The following is a 23,480-nucleotide window of genomic DNA, read 5'->3' as shown; positions in this document are numbered from 1 at the left end:
TACATAAGAATTCCAAATAATTTATGTAGATACTTTAAGGAGGTGAAACATAATTCCCAACTATTTCACTGTGGGCTAAGCCTCGTGACTTCCCTACAAAGAGTGCAGTACAGAAAGGGGGATAAATAATTAACTTTATGGTACAGAAACCTGAGACTCCTCCTCAGCCATATCTGCAAGGTCAGTGTCAACAGTTATCTTCATGTTTATCTTCTGAGGTCCATTCCTGAAAAACCCATCATCCCATTCTAATCAGGAGAAGAATATCAGGCTGGTCTCAGCTGAGGGACCATCCACAAAATACCTAGCCAGTATGCCTCTGTACTGTCAAGATCAACAAAAACAAAGTCTGAGAAACTCAGATCTAAGGGCAGCCTAAGGGTACATAAGGAGAGAATGTAGTGTGGTATCTTGCAGCAGCGACAATAGCATTAGATTAAAAACTAAGGAAACATCAAAGAAGTGTAGACTCTAACTTTTAAAAAAGTTAATTTTGTATTTCTGTGTCTGTAGGCTTACTGTAGTTAACCAGGAGTATATGTATAGGATTACCTGGGTTACCAGGACATATGCATGTATGGTAATACTGAAAAATAAAAATAGCTAACACTATAGGGCTTACTATAGGCCCAAATACTTCTAACAATTACATATCTTCATTTTTAAAACAATTCTTTGCTCTCACATTAAAGTTGAAGTGATGAAAAGATTGATTATCTTTCCCATGGTAAAACATTGATACTAGTTTCCAGATCCTGTTCTTATTTTTTAGGATGTACTGGTTTATTCTTGTGATCCAGAGAAGGGTTGTTGTGCAGAAAGTTGGAGGGAACAATTCCTTTTACCAGGTTCAGCTTCTGCCCAGATCTGTAAGCATTCTTTTATATATACTAAATAAAATTAGAAAGTTTATTCCTTTGGATTGTACTTTGTAAACTTCCCAATACCCATTTTATTGACACATTTATCCTTTTGTGCTAGGCAGATTATAAATTTTTTTACCAACTGCTAGACTGCCACATTCATTAGATTTTTGGTAGCTGGGAGAATATACTTTAGGCAGAATAGTCTTTACTTAACATCTTTGTTATATTATAGCCTTTAAAAGTATTCTTTTTTTGAGTCCTTATAACAGCATTTGGATTTGGTTTGCTCTGTAATCTTCAAATAGCAGATAAAGTAACTGAAGCCTAAGAATATTAAATCAAGATTGTATGACAACTTGTTTGAAGAGCTCAAAAATGTATAATCCTGTAGACTTTTGTTGTGCATTTTTTCCACATAAAATAAATTAGTAACATAACAATTTCTTAGTTTTTTAGAGTCCATATGACAAGGATCTCAGTTTTATTAATTTATAAAAATTATTATATATTTCCATAATTGCAATCCAAGTAGAGGTGATACTAATAAGCAGAGACAAATATCTTCCCAGAAAAAAAAAAATGTATTCTGTCAATTGAAGTGAACTGTTTGCCCTTGACTTGACTCTTTACAGTGCCTCACAATCCAGTTTCTTGATTTTCACCTAGTGAGGACCTAGTGAGACTTATTTATTTTAGATACAGAAAAATTGCCAAAGTATTTATTTGCGAACAGTATTAAAATTTAACCACACACTAGAATTTAACTCACAGTAGAATAGTCTATCATTTTATAGCTGTAGCCATTCATGACATCCTGGAGGATGTGCCATGTCACTGCAGGTAACTAAGCTGTCATAGTTAACCTTTTTTTTTCAGCTAATACTTTTTTTGTGGTGATGCCTCCCAACAACATTTGTGCCACAGCACATGTAGGAAGTGAGGAAATTTGGACAGCACTTTGGGTTAACTTGTGGCTGGTAGTGATTGGTCTGAAGGCCCTGACTACCCCAGGCTCCTTCAGCCACCCTGAGGATGGAAGGGATCAGCATCTTGGCATATTTGTAACCTGTTGTGACATGCCAATGTTCAGCACCCGGTTCTATGGCATGCAAGGTGTTTTGCCCAGGTATATTTAGTTTTCAAAGCAAGCTGTGTAAGATTTTTGCAAATTATTTAGGTTGAAGTCTGGTTTATGTAGAAGATAGCTAATATAACAAGTTCTTGAGTGAATTTGAATCTTGTTGTGGACAACTCCCATTGGATAATTCAATTATGTGGGTAGAGTCTCTTCAGAGGTTCAATAAATTACCCTTATTACCTGTATGGTTCTGAACAAAAAGAAAAATAAAAGAACTGCTCATATTTCCTAATAAGATGAGTCTCTCTACTTTTATGGAAGAGACAGGAGAACACTGAGAAGGCTAGAGGTCCCAGGACTGAGCTCCATGCAAGCCCTCTGGAAGCCGCAGTAGGGAAGGAATATTTCAACCAGTACCACAAGGCAATCTGCCTAGTTAATCCTGAAAAGCTGTGAGAAGTAAACTCTTTATATAACAACAGAGAAACAGATTCTTGTAAGAACCTCTTACTAGAGCCTCTCAAAAAAGGTGTTATTTCCCAAAAAAGTAATTCAGATGGAAGTTTCTATAGCTGGTGACTTAGGAAGTTTATATGTGTTTTATAAATTTCTTTTTGTTAATAAATTAGATTCTACTTCTATTTAGAATTGACAATTTTAAACTTAGAAAGCACAGATATTTTGGAAATAATATTGTTTGTAGATAAATACCCATTTCCTTAATGATATTATAAATTTCCAAATAAATACTGGACCTTCAAAAATGTATAAAGTGTTAATTTTTTTTTTTCATAGAGGTTTTAATTTTTTTTTATTGTAAACAAATGGGATACATGTTGTTTCTCTGTTTGTACATGGCGTAAAGGCATACCATTTGTGTAATCATAAATTTACATAGGGTAATGTTGTTTGATTCATTCTGTTATTTTTTCCCCTTCCCCCCCACCCCTCTCACCCCTCTTTTCCCTCTATACAGTCCTTCCTTCCTCCATTCTTGCCCCCCTCCCTAACCCTAACTCTAACCCTAACACTAACCCCTCCCACCCCCCATAAAGTGTTAATTTGAAGTAAGGAGACAGGTGAAATTTCAAATAAGCAAGAGCATTTAAAATAATTTTAGAAGGTCTATTTCAAGAGGAAAAGTTGGGGAAAGATAGGGTTTAAATTTTACATTGTACTATACTTTTTATGTTGACTTCAACGCTCCGAAAGGAATTGATTAGCATTTGCTGTATGACAACTGCCTTAAACTCAGAGTACTCTTGTCTTCTGACGTTGGTTGGTGCTCAGCTGCTGTCCATCTTCATTCCTCAGTGTTAATATATAATGTATATTGCTGGAGTTTTAGGCAGATGTTTTTTACTGAAAGATAAAATTAAATATAATTTTGAGATATTCTTGAGAAGAAAGCATTTTGAGAAACAAAAATTAAAATATTTTTAAGAAGCCCATTTCCAAATTATATGGAAAAGTCAAACTATGTCCTTCCATATTTCCAGAAATTATGGAGAATCTTTTTGCCATTTTAAAATAAACTATAGTACTACTTTATTTAAAAGGCATAATTTATCAGAGTGGTATTTTAAAGCACTACCATTCAATTCTTTGGTGATTTAGTTTTTTTTTTTTTTCTCTTTTCTTTCTTATTTGGCCCCAAAACTCTTAAAAAAAAGGACTGTTTAAATTAGTGTATTGGTCAGGATGCCTTGTCTTGATACAACAGCAGTTTAATTTTCACTCAGGTTCCAATCCCAGTATAAGTTGTTAGGTTTCTCTGCTGAGAAAACTAGGTTGTTAGAAACTTCGTTTGAACATATGCTTTTGTGGTGCTTTACCAGAGGAAAGGGAATACAGTGACTCATATACTGGCTCCTAATGCTTCTGCTCACATTCACTGGAAAAGTGATTCACATGGCCTCACATGATTTCAAAGAGGGAGAGACCTTCAGTTCTGCTATGTGTCCGAAAGCACGGAGCCAGAAATATTTGGTAAACAACAGTAATCCTGTATGAGTGTTGGGCATTTTAAGCAAACAATTAGATAAACCTTTGACTCACCACTTGTATGACTATAGTATTTAAACCTGTTTTTAAAAAACAGTGGTTAAGTAGTGAGTTAGATGACTTTCATTTTACAAAAGTGAGTATAAGCATCAACTTCACTTCTTAGTTCCTAAGTATTTGACTTCAAGAAGTTTATCACAAATTGTATATCAGTAAAGTTTTTAACCATGACAGATGTGATTTTAAAAGAAATAGTACAAAAGTATTTCATGTTAAAGAATTGATATGCATAGTCTTTGATAAAAGTTCACTTCCATAGACTCAGGCTAGATTTTAATCTAATGTGAATGAGAAGACCTCAAATTATTACACTGCTTCATTTAAAGTAGTTTGTCCTTTTTTCCTCTGAGGGAGCCTTGCTGGTTCGGAAATATTCTGAGTTCTCAACGTGTTTATACTTACTTGTAGCCAAGTATTTTACACTGAATCATCAGTGCAAAATGCACTATATAGTAAGTTACTTTTTATTTATTCTAAGTACAGGAATAACATGATATAACTGTGCTTTTTAAATGAAGTGTGAGGAAAAGGTTGTTCCACTAAGGAAAGAACATTTTTATTATCTACTAAACTTTATTAATGTTCAGATTGGCTCTTGCAATTTGAACTGCTCACAGGACTTCCAAACATGAGGTGGTCTAGTTAAATTCTATGAAAGGTGCAATGGTGGCTTCCAGTTAAAGCACAGAATTGAACCCTAGTCACAGTTTTTGTTTTTCTGTTTGTTTTTAGTTGTAGATGGACACAATACCTTTTATTTTATTCCGTTCTTTTTAGTGTGGTGCTGAGGATTGAACCCCGTGCCTCACATATGCTAGGCAAGCATCTCTACCACCGAGCCACAATCAGAGCCCCTAGACACAGCTTTTTAATATGAGTACCAATTCAATTGCATATGATCCATGGATCTTAAGTCCTTCATTTTAAATTCTTCTTTGGTAAAGTAGGAACAGTAACAGTGTATTCCTCCTCTTACCATCATAGAACTTAAGTTAAATTCTCTTGGTCAGAGTTTTGTAAACTATGATGTTTAAAGTTTAAAGAATGTTAGTCACTAATATTCTACTGCTTTTAATTTTTTATGTAGATGATCAATAAACCTTTCATTTTAGACCTTAAATTTTACTTATTTTATTAAATATTTAATTTAAAATAAATATTGAATAATTAAAAGTTGATTATTTCCACAATTTACTGCCAAAAACTAAAACATTTAAGAAAATTACAGAATGGGGGATGACTGTTTGGTGAACATGTATACAGTTGGACAGAGACATTAAAACAGTTGTTAAAGTGGTAAGGTTTTGGCAAATTTTACTATCTCGAAAACTATTTTTAATGACTGTTACATAGGAAGATGGAATTACTCAAATTACATACAAATGATATTTATAGTGTTTTTACTCAAAACATTTTGACATGGGCTTTCTTAAGAACAAAGTTTTCATAGTGGTAAACATTATATATATATATATATATATATATATATCTGCCTGTCTTCTGTATGTGTTTACATTTAACACTGGGTACCTTCTGTACAGTGATGGGCTTCATTTGCTTCATAGCCAAAAAATTAAATAAAGTCATTTTACCTGGTTTGAAGAATAAACCTATCCATCTTTGGTGGTAGCTCTGAACTAGACTACTAGTGCTTACTAAATACATGTTAAATTGATGTGCACTGATTCTTGAGCTCTACCTGAGAGCTAGTAACATTCTAAATCTAACTTTGCATTTTCTTAGCTTGAAAGGGTGCTCTGCACGTAGATCTGATGAATAAATGTTCACAGAATGAGCGGATGAATGAATGAGTCACTATTAATCAGTGCAGGCAATGGTGGATTGAGAAGGGTGTGACTGACTGATGAAGCTGGAAGGGAAAAGAAAGGAGAAGGAATTAGGGATATTGCTTGAGGGTATGTCATTCATCAAAGGAATTTTCTTTTCACACGTTTTGAAATGAAATTTGGGCAGCATCTTTAGAAAAGATCTGAATATTACAGAAGTAAGAAACTTTGAGAATGCTAATTGCTAATTTGACACTATGATATAAATTTGTCATGGCATGATAGTTATTGCCATTGCTGTATGTGACAGGCAGGAAAAACAATAGACATGTTACTTGGCAACAGGAGGAAACAGCATCATTATCACCACAGAATCATGGAATCTCTGAGTTGGAAAGGATCTTAAAGGTCATCCAGTTCAGTGGCCTGCTCAGCAGATGGCCATGTAGCCTTAGCCTGACGATTTTACTCGTCTTTACTTGTGGTAGCCTATTGGATAGTTGAATAATCTTAGCAGTTAAAAATCTTCTTAAATCCAGCACAAATCTGGCTCTTTAAAAATTTTTAGTATCTATGATTGAATACTCAGAAATTATATAAAATACTTCTTAGGTAGTAGAGCATAAAGAAAATAGCACTGGATATCATATGATAGACTTGAGATTTGTCTCACAAATTAGTTGTTTCTTTATTGTTGATTAAGCCACTTTATCACTGAGATTTGCACACGTATAGGATGGGGTTGTTATAGGGATTAAAAATATGTGATGGGGCTTTACAAAACATAAAATACTACAGGTGCGAGTTTTCATTTTGACAGACTTTTGTATGTTGATTAAAATTGTTCTTTAGTTCCCAGGTTTTCTCTTCTCCGGGTGCAAATGTAGTTATGTTTGGTAGTGTGATACGGTTTTGGGTTTGAGGCAGGAGACATACATCAGTACCATGATATAGTGAAATACACAACCAAGCCTATTAGAGAATATAAGAGGAGAATTCAGAGTACAGTTGATTCCACAGCATTTGTTACTCCAGGATAACAGCTTAGGCCAAGCATACCCAGACAGCATGTACCACAAAGTTCTCCTATAAATACTACATGTTCCTACCACAAGTCCATACTAATTCTAAAGTGGTAAATAGGGTATACTTTTTGACTCAAAGAAAGCTATCACTCAAAAGATAATTTGACACTTGCCTATACAACCAAGAAGGAAAAACACTTGATTTTTTTTTTTTTTTTTTTTAGGTACCTGGGATTGAACCCAGGGATGCTCAACCACTGAGTCAAATTCTCAGCATCCCTTCCCCTTTTAAATATTTTCTCTAGAGACAGGATCTCACTAAATTGCTGAGCCTTGCTAAGATGCTCAGGCTGGCTTCGAACTCATGATCTCCTGCCTCAGTCTCTGGAGCTGATAGGATTATAGTCATGCGTCCCTGCATCCAGCAAAACACTTGGCTTCTAAAACATGCTACATGGAAAAATAAAATAGTTGATCCCAGTAGGCGTTAACCTCTCCTACTCCTGGACTTTCCAGAGTCTGAAGAGAAAATATATCAATGAGAGTTAACTCCCACTTTGAGTTTCTGGGCATAGTGTAGACCCCTATGGGACAGGGGAAGAGAGAATGGAAACAACATAACATTTTTCAGAGCTGTTTATAATGTCTGAGGCTTGACACACAGTAGGTTTTCTGGTAGCACTCTCACATACATTCTGAGGATAGAAATGATGGACTCAAATGGCCACACCATTTTTCTCCAAGAGTCATTTGAACTGCACGGAGAGACCAAGCACCATTGAGCCTGGGATCACGTCACACACTTTTTTTTAAAGACATTCACAGCTTTATTAGTATGTTTTAAGATCTGTTAGGGCAAAACACGCTAGTATACATCTTTTAAATCAGTGTGTGATTTCTGAAAAGAAAATTATGATTTCATTTAGAAAGAATTAAAATCTCTGTTGAACCAGGCATAGTGACACATGCCAGTAATCCCAGCTACTGGGGAGGTTGAAGTATGAGGATCACACGTTTGAGGCCAGCCTCAGCAACTTAGACCCTGTCTCAAAATAAAAGTTAAAAAGGGACTGAGGTGTAGCTTGGTGGTCAATCACTTGCCTAACAGTCAAACCTGACAGTCCTTTCAGTTTTCCTTTCTTCCTTTTTTGATCTTAATTACAAAAATAAATGAATACTAATTTATAAATCTCTCTCATATCTGTTCTGTTGGCTTTATCTTCATTTCTACTGTCCTATATCAGGGTTTCATCCTTAATTGGTTAGATTACTACTTTATTCATCCTATGGCTATAGTTTCTTCAGTTCTTTCTATGAATAAATATTTGCGTCAATTGTTCCCCTTCCCTGCCTTTTGTAGAGCTTTTGGATGACTAAATCATTGAAGTTTTAGTACTGGCACACATAGAGATGTTTTTGACAGAATTATAAGACATGAGAAGCGAAGTAGGAGTCAGTATTAAGACCTTCTTGAATATCTCAATGCCACTGAATCCTCCTTATTCTTCATGAAATGTTGAATATTTTTCTTACTGGGAAAAGTGTTGAGTCCATCTCTTTATTTCTGGCCACCCAGAGCTGCTTCTCTTTGTCCTTTTGTTTCAGTGCCAGTCTTTCACCCGCTACTTTTAAACATTGGTTTTGATTTCCTCCTGTTCTCTTGGAATTCCTGAGTCATGTTACCTATCATGATAAACAAACAGTTCCCAAATGTGTAACATGCAATTATTGACACAAACTTTGCATGAAAACTAATACAGTTACCTATTACATAGTTTCAGTATGAAAACAAACTAAAAGAACCTTCTGAAAAGTGGAAAAGAAACTTAAATTTTATTTTATTTTTTAACAAAAGATGCTAACTAGCACACATCCTCCATTCTTTGAGGTCAGAGTAACATCAGTAGCTCTAGCCCTGCACTACCATCAAGAATTTCTCTTTTTAGTTCCCCCCATCTTTTGAATATTTTTATCTAGCCAACAAATTGCATTCATTAAAGTAAAAAATAAAGCATGTTGTATCTTTCTTTTCCAATCAAATGCAAATGAATATCAGCTACAACTTCTCCATTTACCTGTTGTATACAGGTATGTGTTAGACATTTAAAAAGTTTAGCATAGTCATGCATAACATTTGGGTTAATTTTAGCATCCTTATCTTGAGTAAAAATGTAATTCACTTAAATTTTTTGAAATACTAGGAGCATAGTGAAATACATCATGGTATGGGGAAGCTTGTGCAAACAACACTAGTTTAAGGACTCTTGGTCTGTATACTATAAATTTTATTACCATAAGCAACATTTTTTAGTTAGAAAGATTGAGGGATTATCTGAGTACCATTTACTGTGAAGTTAGATTTTTCTAGCAACATCTAATTTTTAAAGATTTTAAACCGCAAAAACTATTTTTTCTACTCTCCATTTATAAGCATTACATGGCCAATTTGGCTTATTTGATTTTACTTGAATTTTTAAAAATGGGCAATACACAATACTTGGTAGACTGCTATGTCTTGATTTAGCATCCAATGAAAGCAGAATGAAACCTGGGAAAGCTGGTTCTCCATTTGTCCCTGTGTGCCATATAATAATTGATACCAGTTTCTATGTATGTGTTGTCATGAAAAGGTTTAGGAAGCATAAAGTATTAATTTCCACTTCTCAGTGAGTAATCTAATAATCAGCTTCTTTGTACTTTTCTAGAAATAATCAATGTCTGTATAAACATATGTGCATATATGTGATTTTTTTCACAAATGGTAACTTAATGCATTTTGATGTATCCTGCATTTCTCTTTTTACTTTTAAAGGAGTGCCTTAGAAATTGGTCCATGTCAGTCAGCCTATATAGAGCTACTTGATTTTTTTTTCTGTTGCATAATGTTGCTTATTAAATAAATATATCATCTTTTCACAACTGGTAAATTTTAGGAAATGTTGTTAATATTTATTTAGGGTAGGTGTGTATTCTTTATGTGATGTCTGTTTCAACAAAAACAGCTTTTAGAACTTCTTAAAATTACAACTGTTTATGTAACTGGTGGTCATTTTCCACTGTTAACAGTTTTCCTGGATATCAATTTTCTCTCCTTGGCTGAACTGTTGTGTTTCTAGCTGGGCTTTTATTGTACAAGCGGAATGTTTTTGATCAGATTGTATTTACATGACAGCCTGGAACTGTGGCATTCCCTCAAGTACATTGTACACATTTAAAATATTGTCTAAATATTTATTCACATGATGGATTACTGTGGCTCAGAAAAGGCAGTTACAACCTATTGAGTAAATAATTTTAGTTTTAAAAAATTTGGAAAGGCTTTGAAGGGGTCATAATGATGTCTCATCTCAGTTGTTAGAAACAGCCACTGAATACCTTTTTTGACTAAATGGTATTTTAATTCTTAAGTGTTTAAGTAACAAAACAAAACAAAGGAGAAAAGGGGACTATTTTAAGTCAGTTGACTGCAGGTGTAGACTTTCCTCCTACCCATGGTCAGATACCGTCTCCCCATCATGAAAAAACAAATGGATAAAAATATTGCAAACAAAATAGTCTTGTAGCAAATACTTGACATTCCTGGAAGCTAATATTAAATTTCAGAACTATACAGTTCAGAAACCTTTGAAATAAGTGGATATTTTGCCTTCAGATTGTAAAGATCAGTTTTCATAACAAATTTGATATAAATTTGATTGTTGTGACTCTTCTGTTTAAAAACTTGTTCATTATTTTTAAGCCAGCTTGAAAATGTGGAACTTCATGCTCTGTTCTTTCAAACAAGAGACAAAGTTTTGGTCTTAATTATGGATAATTAATTTAAACGTGTGCGTGTGTATCTGTTGTGTGTGTATCTGTGTCTGTATTTTCATTTTTCACTCACGTGGTACCAGGTTCTTTTATTTGTAATTCAGTTAGCTTGAACTTTTCAAGTCTTTTTCATTTATTAGAGATTAAGTTGTTATTTTTTTTTTAAAAAGAGAGGAAAATAGTTTGCTTTATTTCATGCAATACTAAGTTTACATAGACAGTGTAGATCTGTGATTGTAACATCTTTTGACAAGCAAATTAGACCGCAGAAAGAGCATCCAACTTGGAGCTTGGGGCATATGGTGCTACCTTCTGCAACCATAACTCAAAAACAAGCCATTCTGTTCCATGAGGGGTCATGTTCAGACTCAAGATCTTTAGTGTGGAAGTAGCCTCTTAAAGGAAATTGCAATCTCAGTAGAAAAAAATGTACTTCTCTGAAATGAAGCTAAAAGAGGTAAAAAGCAGTATATGCAATTACATTATTTTTAAGATCTTTAACTAGGATATAAAAATAGTTAAGGAAAACAATGTATGTGGCAGAAATCAAATAAAGCAGTTATTTTGGTCATTATCTCAGCAATTAGAATTAAGACTCTGAAAACTTTGCTTTATGAAATAATACTAAGGTTAAAATTCAGTATCTGGTGCCGTACATTATATCAGAATGGTAAAAAGAATTGTCTTGAAATGATCAACTGTACACACTACTTTTAAGGATGGCAGCATTCTTATTTTACTTTTCTTAACTAGGACTCATTGGTAAAATAACCCAATATTGCTTTTAAACACGTACATATAAAGATGAGAGGAGATCTATCAATCAGCTTTTAATTCAGATTGTCATTTAGAACACACATGTCTGCAGACAGAGGGGTTTTGACTGCCCATCAGAGTACCAATACCTTTGAGACAGCTGTTGCAGATAAACCTCTTTTACATGCTTTAGGTCAAGAGTAGTCAAACCTGTTACTGCACCTGCTTTTGCATATGCAAATCTGTTGTTTTGTTATTTCATTAAACAAAGAAGAGGTAACAATCTCTTGTGGTTGTAAATAAGTCGGGAACATTGCCTACATGAAATGAAATCCAGCAAAAAGACAACTGTGGTTTCTGTTGTATAGTCATGGGAGGTTGTTTCTGTTTGGGGCTTTGTTTCTGGAAGACTGCCCATAATTTGGAGGGAGGGTAGAAAGGCAAGTTAATGTTTGGAGGCAAGAACAGGGAAGGTGTTTGCTGTCATTGACTGTAGGGTAGTTGTGAAGTTTGACATGCCCAGAAGCTACTGAATGCCATGTGGGGCCCCCATACACTGCATACCTCAGTTTTCATCATCTGGTGAGCCTGCAGCAGGATTTCCAGGCATTGGAGTCAACAACATGTCTACTTTGGTTTGGAATTGATTGATCCACAGAACAGAACGTGCTTGTGGGATCTTCCTTTGCTATAGAATGACATAAATGATTGAAATGTTTTCTTTAGGAAAAAAAATATGTATCATTTGTTTATAGACCTTATTGCTTATGGGAAAGAAATTGTCAAATAGTTATCCAAACAGAGTTTGCTGGAAATTTTAAAGTTAGACTTGTGAATTATTTTGTGGAGCTTTAGCATATTAGAAATAAAAATGGGAAAAGAAAATTAGGGGAAGAAAAGATGGATGAATTTTTTCTTATATATTATATTCAAAAGGGTATTACAATGATACATAATAAAAATGGCATCTCAGAATTTGCAAAATGACAGGAGATTTTACTCTGTGTTGCTGTAGATTGCTGTGGGGAAAGGAAAAGGAAATACTAGAATTGATGAACAAATGTTGCATACTGTCATTTTAAATTATTATATTTTATTATGAAGTTCCTAATTTTTCTTTTTGAAAAACAGTATAAAATGCATGTGACATGGAAAGTAATGTTAAGAATCTGTTAATTGTGTTTTATCTTCAAGTGTGTTTATTCTGACATAGATTTACTATGAGCAGGAGTAAAAAATATTATTTTCTATCTTTAGGGGAAAATTAAAAATTCTTCCCTGACCTTTTAACCTTGTCAAATGATTTCTGTGCTCTTGACACAGTGCATTATATTTGCAAAGGTTGGAAGTTAACTCTTCAAGGTACCAGACATCATTTTTATTGGGATATTAATTCTCAGAGGTGCTAATCTCATCAAGATTTGTAGGCATTTTCTTTCATAGGCCATTCTGATTTGTAGCTCTTTCTTTTCACAGCAGTATTAAATACCAAACCTTCTCTGATATGGAAGTTCATTAGAGATATGTCTTTGATGGCAGCCCTTTCCTGGCTTCAGTTTCAAATACCTTGATGTAAAGCTTAAGAAGCCATTGTGTTGTAAGCCCTCCTTGATGTGCCTTATTTAGATCTGCATAGTAAATCAAGGAAAGTAAATAACAAGGCAGCAGATGGAAGCATGGAGATAAGACCAGTGAACAATTGTATTTGTATTTTGTTATGATGTTGACAGGAGCTAAAATTCACTAATCTAGTTCAACTGATCTGCATTTCAAAGAAATCTCATTTAGCAGCAACTTGAAGGTTTGTAGGATAAAGTTCTTTTATTGCAGCTTTTATTGCATTCTTTGCTAATTTATCTGGTCAAGATTTAGCCTTGCTTACTTAAAGCTGCAAGCATGTTACAAGGAGTCTTAAATACTATGAAAGCATTAATGTCTAGACTATGAACTGAAGGTAATTACATATCCAGCCCTGAATAGGGTACATTTTGAAAATACTGTTGTCCAAACTCAATTGTCAAGGCAATATAGATAAGTGTGTGTGTGTGTGGGTGTGTATGTATGTGTTTCTTTTCCTGCCTGATGGCTCAGATTTTTCTCCACTTTATAAACAAGCTAATACACAATCATCTGCTATTCAAATTATGCACAAATAAATGAATATCCTTTAAGTATGAATCTATTGATACTGGTCTTGGTTATACTTTTGAAAATGGAAGTTATTAGATATCATTTGCATGATAGCCTCATTTGACTCTGCAGCTGCAAACATGTAAAATACATAAATGCTTAACTAGAACCCTAAAGTGTTATAAAAAGCATACACTGTAGACAACATGTACAAAGGATATTAGTATTTTGTAATTTTGATAAATATGTTACTTAATGGAAATAGGTTATTTTGAAATACAGTTAAAGAAACTAAATAGTATATGTCCATATAAATAATATATATGCATATTTTTCTATTAACTAAATTTTGAGTAAATTTGGTTTGAATTATGTCTAACAGGAAATACTACAGGATTTATGAAAATATCTGTTCAGATCCCATCTCTGCCACTCATACTTTCTGAGATCTTCAGTAAATACTCTTTTTTTAAACTGTAAGAGTTGAACTAGAAGTGTACAAAGGTAGAAGGTCCAGGTAACTCATTGACAATTTGCTTTATGTCAAGTATTATTCCTGATTATTCTTTTCCTTAAAATAACTTACATAATATGCTGTTTTCTAAAATTTACTACTAATAAGTTAGAATTTGGGAAATGATTTTGTATTTTTCTTTATGACTCTTTTAACAATTCCTCAAGTGACCTAACATATATAGATCTTAGTTTCTGTTAGACACACAGAATTACTGTAACGTCCTTAAGAGATTTATTACATAATTTAAAATAAATTTTCATATAAGTGTCACATGATTTTTCACAAAAATACCTACAGTTTTGTTTTGGGTTCTAAAATTCAATGTTAATTCATAACTTGAGATTATTCAAAATCAAGTGTTTCATTTCACTGTCTCAGTACTGTTTGTCTAGATTCTTATAGAATTATGACTTGGTTCTGCATGAGACACATTTTTGAAAAATTTATTTAGAACTAGAAAAAAAAATAGCACTGAAAATTATTTACTAGAAATGATGAACATGAAAGATTAGGAAAGACTTGACATAGCTTTCTGAATTACACCAATCTCTACTTCAACCTTGCTCACCATTTCTTGTCAATTGGTTCAGTACTTTCTTCACAATAAACCTCAGCTGTTTAGAAAGCCATAGAGAATACAACACATTCTGCATTTTTCATATAGCTTTTACTTAAATGTTGGAAATCAGATGTGTGGACAAATACATTTTATAGTAGATTAAGTGGACAGTTTTTAAAAAGGGCTATAGAGAAAACGTGAGTTGATTTCCTTTACCTGACAGTAAGGCAGTGCTTCATGGAGATAATGGTAATTGAATTGAGGTTTGAAAGGTAAGATTAGGAGAAACAGAATTTGAGAGGAGAGAGACATACTCAGTGGAGTAAGTTGAGACTTTAAATGTTAATAAAGGCATATATCATTTGATTTTGGAACTTGTAGATTAGTGGAGCAAATTTGATCTTAAGAATGTAGGACCTTTGGTTTTAGATTAGTAAATTTTGGTTTTTTGAGAAGTTCTTCCTTCTTCAAACAACTAAAACAATGCTTTATAAGAAAAGACACCAGGGAAATATTTCCATGATTTTAAGTTAAATACATTCAGTTCAGATATTAATGTGAGTTTCCTGCCTACCTAGGCCATTTTAACAGACCAAGTGAACATATGTTTGGGAAACCTTGTTAGGTTGGGCGTGTTCTACAGAATAATGATGAGTTTATGTTTGAAGGTATTTGGTGGGTGTGAGGAATGAATTTGACATTGTTTTTGGAGTTAAGGGGCAAAGACTATCATTACAGGAGTACTGGAGAGACTTGTTTTTAAGATGCTTATAGAGGCATCTGGTATTCTTTGGTATATATTTAAGAAAACTTGGGTGTTTTAAGTAAAAAGAAGGCTTGAGTTTACATTCAGAAGATAAACAAAATTCTACTACTTTGAATAAGAGAACCAGAATAGTCAAGTGAAGACATTTAAGAGGCAGCAGAAAATAAAGATTTCAGCAAAAGAAGGTGGAAGACTATATTTATAGCTTGTTTTAAGATAATAAAATTAACTAGTAAATGTTTCTCAAAATGTAAATGAACTGTCTTGCAAAATATTTTTAATTGATTGTTCAGAGCTCAAATCAAACTTTTCTTTAGAAACCATGTTACATACAGTTGATGATAGCCCATCCATTTAACCCTAATATCAAAAAGGGATGGTTCGTGTCCCTTATAGTGCTTGCACACATTTCTCATGACCATATTATTTTTTAAATATGAATTTAGTTTAAGTTTTAAAAACTGAGTTTCTTTCTCCCTCTTTTCCCTGTCTCTTTTTCTCTAACACACACATAGATACATACACACACACTCATTTTCTAGCTTGTCTTGAAAATTTACATTTGGCAAAACTAAACCTGCATTCTTACAAAGTAGAAATGGCAACAATCTGACTGGGATTAAGAAACACCTCTATAGAGACTTTACCACGCAGTGTCCTGACTTTTTTTTTTTTTTTTTTTTTTAACCTTACACCCAGCCTTATTTCTACTTTTATCTCTCGATATTGCATCTTGTGACCTTTATGATGTATTTGATGTATTTTTATTTCTAGTAATATTTACCTTGAATCCTAACTCCACTATACAACAGTTTTCATAGGTGAAATAGGTTGTGATGACAAAAGAGAGATCAGGAATAAATTACCTATTATTCTGGTGACTTTGTGTTTAACATCCCTCATCTATTGTCCTTGAATCCTCTGTAGGTCTTTATTTCCCTTCATATCTGATCTGAGAAGAATACTATCAAATGTATATTTTTTAAAAACTGCTTAGATTTTATTATGGAATATGGACTAGAAGGATTTAAGATTGGATGAGAGTGGACTGCATATAAAACTGTATATCCAGTAGGCACTTTAAATATGCAAACCAGGAAAGAGGTGTGGACTGGATATATACATTTGGAAATGGTGTGTTCAGTTTCCATTGCTATGACAAAATATCTGAGGTAAACAGCTTGAAAAGAGGAAATGTTTGTTTTGGCTCATGGTTTTAAATGTTTCAATCTGTGATTGCTTAGCCCCATTGCTTTGGGCCTGTAGTGATGCAGCAGGTCATGATGGGAATGTATGGGAAGAGGCCTGTTTGACCTCATGGTGACGGAGAAGCAAAGAAAAAGAGGAAAGGGCCAGGGTCCCAATAATTCCTTCACAGGGCACACCACCAATGATGTAACTTCCTCCATTGCTTCCCTCCACTGCCTGGTAGCATCACAGCCTGGCGATCAAGCCTTTAGCATATGAGCCTTTGGGGAACATTTAAGTTCCATCTGAACCATAAGAGGAATCATTTGCAACAAATAGTGGTTATGACATGAAATAGAACAGATTAAGAAAAGACGGCGATTGGGAAAACTGTTGTTGAGGAGAAGTACATGTGAGAACACAAAGCAGCAGAGACTGAAGAAAGGAGATGTCAAAGTGGGAGAGGAATGAGGAAAAGTGGATGCCATGCAAATCAAGTGAATTTCAAGAAGAGTAAACCATAAGCTGAGAAATTAATCAAACTAGGACTTAAGAAATCATATTTGGATTTTTCAGCTTGGAGGTATTTCCTGAGCTGATGACACGATGTTTCACTTCAAGAACATGAGGATTTAGTACTCTTGAACCATCTGTGTCAATGTTAAAGAATGGAATCTTGTTTAGTCTAAACCTGACTTAATATTTTTGTCATATAACAGCATCATGGACCATCACCATCACCACAACAAAAATAATAATTTGTTTACATAAATAAATAATAAAATGATAAAATAATAATACATTAGTGATCTTTTGAGTGAATATATCAAGTTATCATCCAAACTGGAATACATTTGAGAGGGAGAAGGGTAGCTCCTAATAAATGCAATAGGCATGAGCCACAATCCAGGAAATCCAGGATGAATGGTCAACCTAATTATAGTTCATATTTATTCAGGGCTTGCTATGTGCTAGGCACTGAGATGAGGTCTTTATTGGTTTATCTGATTTAATGACTAGTTTTACTTGGTAAACATTAGTAATTCTTTCTTTTTATATAATGAATTCTCTGACAAATATATATAGTTTTGATTACCTTAACTGCACTTAACTGTTTAAGAAAACTGATGTTACATACCAAATTGTGTCCCACTGAGTGGTGAAGTGAAGATGATTAATACAGATTTCCAGTTGTTAAAGAGTTTCCAATATAGCAGAGATTATCTGCGAATAAAATTTCAACGTAATGTACCAAAGTGACTCCAACTAGTATTTTAATACATTATATGCTATATATTTTAGGGTTAAGATTACGTTATACTGAATTTTTCAATAAAGAATTTGTTTTTCTCAAGAAAATGTATCTAGGGAAAAGACAAAGTGTAGCTACTTGCACTTATAAGTGGGTTTTTCTCTATCATAAAGGATACTGTGTGTGTGTGTGTGTGTGTCTGGGTTGGGGGTGGTTCTTTGTCACAAAGGGAGGAATTTCCCTATCTAAATGTAATTTTAGGCACATTCAAGCTATATCCTGTGAAGAGTATAATCTGGTATATTCCTCTGACACATTTGGTAGGTATGGATGGCATTAATTAGCATAGGTATTGCTGTAAATGACATGTCAGTCCAGGATAACAAAAAGTACTTGTTACTGATGTCAATCATTCATCCTTTGTCAGTTCAAAAGACTTCCCTAAAGGAAGGTGCATTGATCTGCACTGACCCACAACATTGCAAAACCATTTCTATATTCCAGAAACCAAAGGAAAATTACCTGCGTTTGAACAGTCATATGGAGCTATTCACATAGAAAGTGAATTTTACTAAATTTTAGTAGCAAGACTTTTAAATTAGGCCAAGCATAGTTGAATCTTTGGAAAATGAAACAAAATAACTTGTTACAATCCTAAAATCTAATCTTTAGTGTTTCTCCCTTAGTAACTTTAATCTTTGGAAGTCAAATTTGTATATTTGTTTCACTTTGAAGTAGTTTTGAGTTATTCCAGGTAAATGATTGCAAGTACCAATTGCTGGTTAAAAATGGAGGGAAATCACACAAGCAAAAGTTCATGATGAGATAAATGAATAGAAGAAGTATTATTTTCTACATATATTTTAATTTTTGTATTTAGCTCTTCTGATATAGATTTTCATCACATCATTCATGTACTATTTCTTCATAGCGTTTCTTAAAATAATAACCACCAGTGTGACGTGAATTTTTTGTGCAAAAACTGACTTTAAAGTACCATCACACACATTTCCTCAAAACATAGGCAGATATTTATTAACATAAAAATATTTTATTTCTAATTTTGCCACAAATATTCTCCCCTATGTTCTAATTTATTATTTAGTGGACGAGAGAATGAGTGGTTTTAAGACAAGACATGGGATATGATCTGGAGTATGGCACAAGTTGAAGGCATTTATCTTAATATTTAATTTTAATGAGGCAGAAAATACCCATTATTAGAAAACTTACATTTTGATAAAGTTTGTGTAATAGAAATAATTCACTTAAACTTATGGATGTTTATACCACTAAAGGTCCGACACTCATGCATCACATTTCTGTGTCCTTGAAAGAAAGGTGTAGGATGTGGTGCATTTTAACATCTAATGCATTTGTTAGAGAATTAAGATGAAACAAGATTTAGAATATACTCATGTAATGTACTCTGATTTGCCCTGTACGCCTTATTTGAACAGCATATTCCCAACCTTTGTACCATCTTTAAAATTTTTATTCCGAATGTCTTGCTGTCTTACAGACCTGTGTTATCTGTATCTGATCTGTCTCATGCTTTTGAAATCATCTCTTTTTATTATTCCATTAAAATTTTTAAAAATGGATTTTCCTTTACCCTTTTCTAATCATCCTGTAATTCTTTAGCGCTAAGACATTAAAATGAATGGGTAAAAATATTTGATACCTAATCGTCTCTGCCAGTCCATTCAAACTCATGGATTTGCAAAATTATGTTAAAGTCTTTTTAAAAATACATTTGAGTAGGCTTTTGTCGTCATTTGGATTTCGAATATTAATTTTCTCTTGCTATGCTGCTTAGCCATAAAAATGAAAAAGGAGATAAATGTGGGTTTCTTTTAGTGGTGGTAACTTAAAAGTACTAGATTTATTTATTACAATGTTCAATAGGCAGTTTCTATATTTCTGTTCACCTCACATCCCACAGAAAACAAAATAGTGGAAAGCTCCCTACCCCAGAACAGTAAAAGTTTGATGCAGTTTGTAATAACTGATTAAAAGTGTAATTTCCCCCTAGATCAAACAGATAATAGAAGTCTGTTGAAGCTTCATCTTGGCATATTCTGGAAGTAGAAGACTATTCTGGAGAAAGGATCATTGTTAACAAGAGTAAGATTTCTCAGCCCTGGGAGAGAGCATTAACATCTATCCCTCTAAATGTAAGTCATCATGCTGTGTGTTTTCCATCCCTCAGGGTTTGTTTTTTTTGTTTTGTTTTGTTTTGTTTTGTTTTCCCTTTTTCTTTTCAGATCTTAGTGATGAAAATGTTAATGTTATTTGGCTTTATTCTTTAGAAAACATGCTGTTGCTCTAGTTGGTAACTTTTTCATGCTGATTTATGTTAACTTTCACTATTATTATGGTGCTGCCTTAGGATAGTAATATTTAATGCAAAATGAATTGATTTTAATTGTATTTTCTGATGGAGAACAGTTAGAAATTTTGAGTATTCTGATGAAAAGGTAATTTCATTTGATTTAATAGCTACACTAGGGCCATCATAATCATTTTGCTTTAAACTTTGGTTCTTTTATTTTTATATTTCTTCATAAGACTAATATGTCTATTTAAATCCACCACAAGATAAGAGAGAGATTAAGTCCTTTTTCACTTTGCATAGAGAAACTTCAATTTTGGATGACTTTGTATATATGATTTGTAAAAATATATCAGTTTTGTCCAGTCAGTGTACTAGAAAAACTGTTCCCTGTTAGGAAAAACTTAAAAGATATCAGTTAATGATTATACAGAGACACAAAATTCAGTTTCTGTTAGAAATTGGTAGGTAGAATTCTGATTTAGGCCAGTACTTGTGTTAGGAGGATTATTTGTGAACAAATTCTTTGTTCTTTGTCCATGCTTTTATTTGGGAAGTTACCTAATATGTCATCCTGTGGTAAAGCACTTGATATATGATGTTCAAGCTTAACTGCCAAAAATTTAACTTTTGCTTTATAACTGGTGGTTTTTTTCATTTCTTGGTTAAAGAACTCATGACAGAATATTGTTTTGCTGTTTAGAAATGCAAATTATGTAGTAGAAAATGTATATTAATGCTCTATGGTTAATCAAATCATACATTTCTTCCAGTTTTTCTCAAACCAACACATGAGTCTTTGCAGGTTTGGTTTGTGATATTCTTAGTGACAGCATCTGACAGAGTAGTCAGAGTGGCCTATACTGGGAAACCTTCATAATGTTTAATTCTGCTATCTAGAGCATTCTTATAGTTCCTCTAAACACCTGAACATCTGTAGTTTTAACTTAGTACAAATTATATATTTAACAGAAATAGTGCATACAAAGAGAAGAGTTTTAGGTATTTGACTTAGATGTTCAGTTTAAACTTTTTTTTATTGAACAAGATAAAGACACTTTGGTAAAAGACTGGAAACATTCTGTTCTCTGACATGAAGCAGTTGTTCTTTACATAAAAGTTTAATTTTTATTCATTGGTTTGAGGTTGTTGAAGGTTTGAAAAATGATGTCATTTGCAGTAGTATTTTGCTGGTCTTGTGCTGGACAGCAATTGAGGATGAATAAAGTTAGTAAAAATAATGTGGTTGAATCTCAGAAACATAACATTGAGTGAAAAAACGCTAACACAAAATAACAATACTGTATGATTTCTTTTATATGAAGTTCTAAAACTAGACTACTTTCTATGGATGCAAGAAATGATTATAATAAAAGTTAGATAATAGTTAAACTATGAGTAGGTGGTAAATTGAGGAGGTGGTTCCAGAAGCTTCTGGTATGCTGGAAACATCCGTTTGTTCCTCTGACTGGTGGTTGCAGGATGTTTGTTTTATGAAAAACCATTGGTGAGAAGAAACCTGATGATTTTCTGCTAAGATTGGAAACAGGTAAGGATGTTTCTCTGACTACTTCTACTTGACTTTATACTAGAAGTCATAACTAAGGTAAGAAGACAAGAAAAGTCAATAAAAGGCATTCAGATTGGGAAGGAAGAAATAAAACTGTTCATAGAAGACATGATTATCTCTGTAGCAAATTCCAGAGATTCAACAATAACACAAACCCCTGAAAATGACAATGATTATGGAAAGGTTATAGAACACATGATTAACATACCAAAGTCAGTGGCCTTCCTCTATACCTGCAATGAACAATTGGGACTTGAAATTAATAATACAACACCACAAAGAAACATACTTCAGGTGTAAATCTAGTGAAATGCATACAAGATCAATATCAGGAAAACAACAGAATGCTGATGAAAGAAAATTAAAGCTTTAAATAAGTGAAGAAATATTGTGTGTTCATGCAGAGATGGAGTCAATATTAAGATATCAGTTCTTCCTATTTTGATATATAGATTCAACACAATATCAATCAAATTCTAGCAATTTGTTTTATGAACATTGACAAACTGCCTTGTATAGAAAGGCAAGAAGACTCAATAGTCTTCAATAATATTGGAGAAAAAGAATAAAGTCAGAAGATGGACACTCCCCGAATTCAAAACTTATTGTAAACCTACAATAAGAAAATTTGACATTGTTAAAAAAATAGACATATAGATCACTGTGATGGAATAGTTAGCTCAGAAATAGACTACGGAAGTATAGACAACTTATCTTTGGAAAAGGAGCAGAGGAAATTCAGTGGAGAAAGGACACCCTTTTCACCCAGTGGTGCTGGAACAAGTAGACATTCACATGTTAAAAAAAGGGGGAGGGGAGGAATCTGGACACAGATCTTTTCTCTTTCACAAAAATGAGCTTAAAATGGATCATAAAACTGAATGTAAAACCATAAGATGAACACTGGAAAAAATCCAAGTAACCTTGTGTTTACTGATGACTTTTTAGACACAACACCAAAAGCATAATCCATAAAAGAAAAATTGGTAAGTTGGACTTCATCAACATGGAAAGCTTCTGCTGTGAGAATGTCATTGAAAAGATAAGCCATAGACTAGGAGAAAATATTTCCAAAACATAAAACTGATAAAGGATTTGTATTCCAAATATTGAAAAAAAACTCTTAAAATTTAGTAATTAGAAAGCAAAACCCAATTTAAAAATGGGCAAGTGCTCTATAAACATACACATTAATCAAAGAAGATATAGTGTTCAAATATATATGATAAATAAGCATATGAAAAGATACACATTAAGGATCTGCAAAGTAAAACAAAAGGTACCACTACAGACCTATGTGAATGACTAAAATCCAGAATGCTGATAACACCAAATGAAGAGGAGTATGTGTAGCATTGGAGACTCTCATTCATTGTTGGGGGGAATGCAGAGCATACACATGTTTTAGAAGACAGTTGGGCAGTTTCTTATAAGATTAAACATATCCTTGCCATATAATCCAGCAGTTACACTCCAGTGTATTTATTGCAAATGCATTTAAATCTTAAAGTTCACACACACACAAGAATGTTATAGCAGTCCCCACTTGGGTTTAGTGGTGCTAGATATTGAACCCAAGGCCTCACACATATTAAGCACACTCTACTTCTGAGCTACAGCCCCAGATCTGTTTCCTTAATTGATGAATAGCAACCCAGTTGTCCTTCAGTAGTTGAATGGATAAACAAATTGTGCTACATCCAGACAATGTAGTATTAGTAATAAAAAGAAACAAGGTACCAAGCTACAAGAAGACATGGAGGAATCATGCATACAT

At 33.4% G+C, this 23,480-nt stretch overlaps 1 protein-coding gene across 5 annotated transcripts in view; it reads left to right on the top strand.

The window, feature by feature from the left end:
- Positions 1-23,480, top strand: part of Foxp2 (forkhead box P2) — a 545,442-nt gene that overhangs the window by 51,140 nt on the left and 470,822 nt on the right. For all 5 annotated transcript variants that reach the window (XM_047561345.1, XM_047561344.1, XM_047561343.1 and 2 more), the window contains exon 2: positions 19,834-19,975. The gene's annotated coding sequence lies outside the window, so the exon portion shown is untranslated. The remainder of the gene's footprint in view (positions 1-19,833; positions 19,976-23,480) is intronic.

Source organism: Sciurus carolinensis, chromosome 8 (assembly GCF_902686445.1).
Source record: "Sciurus carolinensis chromosome 8, mSciCar1.2, whole genome shotgun sequence".
Classification (NCBI taxonomy): Eukaryota; Metazoa; Chordata; class Mammalia; order Rodentia; family Sciuridae; genus Sciurus; species Sciurus carolinensis.
Note: the sequence above shows the minus strand (reverse complement) of the source record. Positions and strands in the feature narration are given on the sequence as shown.